Source organism: Salvelinus sp. IW2-2015, linkage group LG17 (assembly GCF_002910315.2).
Source record: "Salvelinus sp. IW2-2015 linkage group LG17, ASM291031v2, whole genome shotgun sequence".
Taxonomy (NCBI): Eukaryota; Metazoa; Chordata; class Actinopteri; order Salmoniformes; family Salmonidae; genus Salvelinus; species Salvelinus sp. IW2-2015.
Window position 1 is genome coordinate 9668830 of NC_036857.1, and position 5975 is coordinate 9674804.

A 5975-nucleotide genomic window follows, 5' to 3' on the forward strand; every position below is an offset into this window, starting at 1 on the left:
GAGGAGAGAGGAGGAGAGAGAGAGAAAGAGAGAGAGAGGGGAGAGCGAGAGAGGAGAGGGGAGAGCGGAGAGGAGAGCGAGAGAGAGAGAGGGGGAGAGCGAGAGGAGGAGAGCGAGAGAGAGAGAGAGGGGAGAGCGAGAGAGAGAGGAGAGGAGAGGGAGGAGTGGTGTAGTAGTGAACAGTATGGGTGGAGAGGGAGGGGTGGTGTAGTAGTGAACAATATGGGTGGAGAGGGAGGAATGGTGTAGTAGTGAACAGTATGGGTGGAGAGGGATGAGTGGTGTAGTAGTGAACAATATGGGTGGAGAGGGAGGAATGGTGTAGTAGTGAACAGTATGGGTGGAGAGGGAGGAGTGGTGTAGTAGTGAACAGTATGGGTGGAGAACCTTTGTTACGAGGAGCCTAGACATACTGAACTGAGCCTTTACCTTTCTTGGTCATCAGGATAACTTGCTAGTCTAGCAACTTTCTGAGTGTGGACGCAGGCAGGATAAACTGGGACAGGGAACTTCTGAACGGCACAGCTGAGAACACTGGAGCTGGAGGAAAATGTATTCTGTGTTTTTCTTTGGACAGTGAAGGATGTGGGCTGTCATTTTTGCTCTAGAACAGGGTGTCTCTCCACTGGCTGCTATAGGAGGAATTGCCACAGTTTGGTGCGTTTGGGACATTTTGAAACGTCCTTCCTGCGTGTGCCATGCTGCACATGTTTTCCCTGCGTGTCTGGTGTCTGCAGTGAGGTCACTGCCGCGTGGATTGTGATGTGGAAGTACTGCATTTCAAGCCGAACAATAAGGTAGGAGATCATCTGTCATGACTGTTCCCAGACAGCAAGGAGCCCCAGAGTCTGCTCCTCATGTCTCATCTATTTCTATAGAAAATGCCTAGAAAATATTTTACCAGTTTATAAAAGATTTAAAAAACACTATAAAAGTGGTTTCCTGGAGACATGTTAGATGCTCATGTTAGATGCTCTGGAAACATATCATCATCTTCGTCATCAGTGTTAGGCTAAATCCACACATACGGTAGGATGCACAGTTTCCTAGATTTTACAGTACACACCCAACACAATCATTTTGGAAAATGAAGATATATAAAAGCTTTGAGGCAATGCTCAGGTCAGTCCTCTGGAGTACAATGGAATACAGAGGACATTTTCTTAAAATATGCAAATCTCTTCCTGAATGAACCCATATGTTCCCAGAACAAAGTGTTAGATAAACATTATCTGTGTCAAAATGAAACAATTTTCTATGTTATTTTTAAAAGGCTGGTCTTGTGTGATTGGCTTGTTCGGTTTACTTCTGCCCTTCTATGCACCTTTCTGTGTTTTGCTGAGTCATATCCAGTTTCTGAACCCTGTTGGGCTGACTTAAAGAAACGGTTATCTCTCGCTCACAAGGCATGTACTGACCCAGGAGGAACATTCCTGTCCCGTCAGAACACACTGTGCCTCTGAAACACATTCCTTTTGACCTGCTGTCTCATTGTTTTCTCAACATGTACGTTTCTCCAACTTCCTCTGACTTAGAGGTGTCTCTTCAGATAACATCTCGGAGACAGTCAAGCTTTCACATGTGTTTCGTTCATGTGAAGTTTGTCTCTGGCGGGAACAGAAGGTTGCTTTGCAAGAATGGCCAGCTAGACTGTCTGATTTGATTCTGGTCAGTGTTAAAGTGACGATTTTGAGGGAGTTCTTCAATACATTGGTCTTTATGACAGTGAAAGAGGTTATAATGACACAGGAGAAGACTGGCAACCTGATCTGACCATAGTTCCATGGCAGCGAGTGGAGCACAGCACAGCAACCATTATTTATTTACTGTCTGTGTGTCTGGTCCCCTGAACGCTTCTGCACCTCGTCTCCAATCCAGGGGGAACAACAGGGATCCTGCTAACCTCACTGTTGGGTATCATCTGAATAGTAAAGGAAACTGGAGGCTTCTGGATTCACACACTTCCTCAATCTCTGTGTCTATCAATGTGTCCATGCCAATGTCTGTATCTTCCACTGTATCGACAATGTGGTGGAATATGCTGAAACTGGGGTTGTTGTGAGGCGAACGGTGACGCAACCCTGCCTCATAATCGGCAGCTGACTCCAGGAAGAACAAACAGACCAGCCCAGCCCCATGGGAAGTAGTCTACAGTACAGCATGTGGACCTGGTCTGAAGCTGTTCTGACTTAATCTGGACACCTTGACAAACAGCAGTGTCTTGACCTACATCAGGACCGAGAGAGGAGAGACATAGAACGTTGGCTGCCTGTGTTGGTACACTTTATGACGAGAGATCTTTTCTGGGCAGAGAGGAGACCGATGTGTGTAATGGAAAAGCTGCAACCAGCCAGTTGGACGTGTAGTTCCACTGCGGTGAGTTAAAGTTGTGGTATGGAACAGCTTATACACGCAGTTGTTGCCATTTGAAGTGTGTCTGTTTTCCAGCTAACACTATTGAACAATTTTAAATGTTTTGTTTGGATTGATCATTTTGATAGTAGTGCCTCCTTCCAATATAAGTTCAAAACACACACACACACACACACACACACACACACACACACACACACACGCACTCACACAACACCAACACAGCACACACACACAACAACACACACACACACACCGCATCACACACACACACACACACACACACACACACACCACACACACACACACACACACACACACACACACACACACCACACACACAACACACACACACACACACACACACACACACACACACACACACACGCACTACCACTCACACACAAAATGTATACACACCACACACGCACTCACACAACAAATGTATACACACACCACACACGCACTACACACATACTAAATGTATACACACACACACACGCACTCACACATACAAATATACACACCACACACACGCACTCACAATACAAATGTAAGCACACACACACACACACACACCACACTCACACATACAAATGTAACCACCACACACACACACACAAACACACACACACGCACTCACACACATACAAATGTATTAACACACACACGCACTACACACATACAAATGTATACACACACACGCACTCACACATACAAATGTATACACACACACACGCACCACACATACAAATGTTTACACACACACACACGCACTCACACATACAAATGTATACACACACACATCACCACACATACAGCATGTCATACACACACACCACCACAACACACACACACACACACACACACGCACTCACACATACAAATCTATACACACACACACCACTCACACATACAATGTATACACACACACACGCACTCACACATACAAATATACACAACCACACACACCACACACACACACACCACACACACACACACGCCACCACACAACTACACACACACACGCACTCACACATACAATGTATACACACACACAACACGCACTCACACATACAAATGTTATACACACACACACACCACTCACACATACAATTATACACCACACACACGCACTCACACATACAAATGTATACACACACACACACGCACTCACACATACAAATTACACCACACACACACACCACTCACACATACAAATGTTATACACACCAACACACACGCACTCACCACACATACAAATGTAACACACACACACACACAACACGCACTATACGCACTCACACACATATACAATACTTACACACACACACAGGCACGCACTCACGCACATACAAAATGTATACACACACACCACTCACACATAACAAATGTATACACACACACACCACTCACACATACAAAAGTATACACACACACACACGCACTCACACATACAAATGTATTACACAACACACACACACACACGCACTCACACATACAAATATACACACACACACACACACGCACTCACACATACAAATGTATACACACACAACACACGCACTCACACATACAAATGTATACACACACACACACACACACACACAATACACACATGTATACACACACACACATGCACACACGCATAACCAATTGCGTCAGGCCCGAATTCACAACTTTACAGTTGATTCAGCATGTTTCCTCACACCTGTGTTCATGATTGATTTTTGCACCCAAGTGAGCGTATCCAATCGAGAATTATACAGTATTCGTCTGTATCCTTCGTGTGACTACTGTAACTCCCTCTACTGTTGAGTATTATAGCATTATAGAACTACGGTTGTATTTTCTTTGGTGGGATGTTGATAACACAGACCTAGGGCATTATTCCAGTAGAATTGACCTCAGTATTTTCCACCAACAGCATCTTAAGCTCTCTGTGTGTACACAGTTCTTCAGATCTATTGAATGTTGGATTGAAAGTGTCCACTTCTGAATAATTTAAACTTGTGTTACTCCCAGAGGGGAGACTGCACCGTGAACTCTGAATACATCAAGCCCTTTCTGTGATTGCTCAACGTGACATCTTAGAGTGATCAGTGTGTACTGCAGTTGGACATGTATTGTGATCCAGTTTTGAGGTTATTCTGTGGCACAGGAAGCATACAGACAGATGAAACATTAAGGCCTACCTTCCTCTCTAACAATGTTGCAAATAATTACCTTGAATTAACTGACATACACAAGACATTCCAACTCATTTTGAAAGAGTTCCAAGGTCTAAGACCAAGGATAATATAACAGTAATATACCACCTTCCATTACCGTGTTGTTTGTGAGACCAAGTTAGACATTAGTGGTTGATGTACTTAATGTTGTAATATCTATTCATTTCAGAGTTATGCCGCATTTCTGCTACTAAACATTTAAACTTCAACCTGCAGCTTTGAAATGCAAATGAGGCTGTTGGCAGTCTGGTTTATTACTTGTGAAGCTCATAGCGGCAGGTAGCCTACCGCAGTGTTTCTCAACTCCAGTCCTCCAGGACCCCCAACAGCACACATTTTAGTTGTAGTCCCGGACAAGCACACTTCAACTTGTCAACTAATCATCAGGCCCTCATTGAGTTGAATCAAGTGAGTTTGTCTGGGGCTACAACAAAAATGTGTGCTGTTGGGGGTCCTGGAGGAGTGGAGTTGAGAAACACTGCACTAGCGGTTAAGAGCGTTGGGCCAGTAACTGAAAGGTTGCTGATTCGAATCCCCGAGCCGACTAGGTGAACATTCTGTCGATGTGCCCTTGAGCAAGGCACTTAACCCTAATTGCTCCTGTAAGTCGCTGTGGATAAGAGTGTCTGCTAAATGACTAAATGTACATGTTAATGACGTACAGACTCCTGAGTCCTGATACATGTGTAGGGTTTAGATAATCTGGTAGGTACACTACATTGTGTTTTTGCTATGGCAGTGAAGCTACTCTCTTTCACACGATCCCAGTTCTTTCACTTTCTGTTCCAGCACTGTATTCTAGTGTTTGTGAGCAGAATACACTGAAATGCAGAGTCCCTTGACTCTGGTATATACTTCCATTTTACATGATCAGTGTGTATGGGCTATGTAGCTGTGACTGCTTTTGTCTCGAACGGATATGCTGCCCCATCTCTTCTTCTGCATCTTTCTCTAGCAGCTCTTGTCCTCTCTTACCCTCTTACTTTTGATGACATTCCTTTGCATCTCATTTCTTTGGGTGCCTGAGGGGAGCGTGCTGCACTAACTTATGTAATGGTGAGAGAGGAGTGAAGGGGTGGGGACGAGAGGAGAAGAGGAGTGATGAGCTCATGTTGCTGCACTGCAGCTCTCATATACACACACACTCTGCACCATATGGTTTATATTCCACACACACACACACACACACACACACACACACACACACACTCTCTCTGCACCGTATGGTTTTAGTCACCTTTCGGCGATATTCGCTGTTTTGAATCCAAAATAGATGACCTATGTGATTCGTGTAGATCCGATGAGAAAAGTTTGGCGGGGGGCGGGGAGGGGGGGGGGGGTGGAGGACTACTGGCTGTAGTAAGCGAACGA

At 44.7% G+C, this 5975-nt stretch overlaps 1 protein-coding gene across 1 annotated transcript in view; it reads left to right on the plus strand.

Annotated features, from left to right (window-relative positions):
• The window catches only part of LOC111976689 (IQ motif and SEC7 domain-containing protein 1-like), a 235063-nt gene that overhangs the window by 162577 nt on the left and 66511 nt on the right, over positions 1 to 5975 (plus strand).